The sequence below is a fragment of the Armigeres subalbatus genome, chromosome 3, assembly GCF_024139115.2.
Source record: "Armigeres subalbatus isolate Guangzhou_Male chromosome 3, GZ_Asu_2, whole genome shotgun sequence".
Taxonomy (NCBI): Eukaryota; Metazoa; Arthropoda; class Insecta; order Diptera; family Culicidae; genus Armigeres; species Armigeres subalbatus.
In genome coordinates this window covers 79,978,331-79,979,876 of record NC_085141.1, presented here as the reverse complement: position 1 = coordinate 79,979,876, position 1,546 = coordinate 79,978,331, and positions in this window count along the sequence as shown.

Genomic DNA, 1,546 nt, shown 5'->3' with positions numbered 1-1,546 from the left:
GTAGAGAACTACCGGTCTTATAAGCGTTTTGTAGTTTGTCAGTTTGTCAGTTTGGTACGGCGGCGAACTCTATTCGATCGAAGCGTCTTGCGGAGTCCAAAGTACGTACGATTTCCAGCCACTATGCGTCTCCGAATTTCTCTGCTGGTATCGTTATCGGCGGTCACCAGTGAGCCCAAGTACACGAATTCTTCAACCACCTCGATTTCGTCACCACCGATAGAAACTCGTGATGGGTGGCTCACATTGACCTCTCTTGAGCCTCTTCCTATCATGTACTTCGTCTTCGACGTGTTGATGACTAGTCCAATCCGTTTAGCTTCGCTTTTCAGTCTGATGTAGGCTTCCTCCATCCTCTCAAAGTTACGTGCCATGATATCAATGTCGTCGGCGAAACCAAATAACTGGACGGACTTTGTGAAAATCGTACCACTCGTGTCAATCCCTGCCCTTCGTATTACTCCCTCCAAAGCGATGTTGAATAGCAGACACGAAAGACCATCACCTTGCCGTAACCCTCTACGGGTTTCGAAGGGACTCGAGAATGCCCCTGAAACTCGAACTACGCACATCACCCGATCCATCGTCGCTTTGATCAACCGTGTCAGTTTATCCGGAAATCCGTTTTCGTGCATTAGCTGCCATAGCTGGTCCCGATCGATTGTATCATATGCGGCTTTGAAGTCGATAAATAGATGATGTGTGGGCACGTTGTATTCGCGGCATTTCTGCAATACCTGACGTATGACGAACACCTGGTCTGTGGTAGAGCGTTCACCCATAAATCCAGCCTGGTACTGCCCCACGAACTCTCTTGCAATTGGTGTTAGTCGGCGGCATAAAATTTGGGAGAGTACCTTGTAGGCGGCGTTCAGCAATGTGATTGCGCGGTAGTTGCTACAATCCAGCTTATCGCCCTTTTGTAGATGGGACACACGACACCTTCCATCCACTCCTGCGGCAGAACCTCATCCTCCCAAACCTTGGTAATCACCCAGTGCAGCGCTCTAGCCAGTGCTTCACCACCGTGTTTAAACAGCTCTCCTGGTAGTTGGTCAACTCCAGGGGCTTTGTTGTTTTTCAGCCGGCCGATCTCCTCCTGGATTTCCTGGAGATTCGGAGCCGGAAGTCGCATGTCCTGCGCGCGTGCTCCTAGGTTAATTACCATACCGCCACCGTTGTCTGCCATATCGCCATTCAGATGCTCTTCGTAGTGCTGCCGCCACCTTTGGATCACCTCACGCTCGTTCGTAAGAAGGTTCCCGTTTATATCCTTACACATATCGGGCTGTGGCACGTGGCCCTTACGTGAACGGTTCAACTTCTCATAGAACTTTCGTGCGTTATTAGCGCGGTACAGTTCCTCCGTCTCTTCACGGTCTCGATCTTCCTGCTGGCGCTTTTTCATCCGGAAAATCGAGTTTTGTCTGTTCCGCGCCCGTTTGTATCGTGCCTCGTTCGCCCTCGTGCGGTGTTGCAGCAATCTCGCCCATGCTGCATTCTTCTCCTCAACTAACTGCCCACATTCGCCGTCATACCAGTCGTT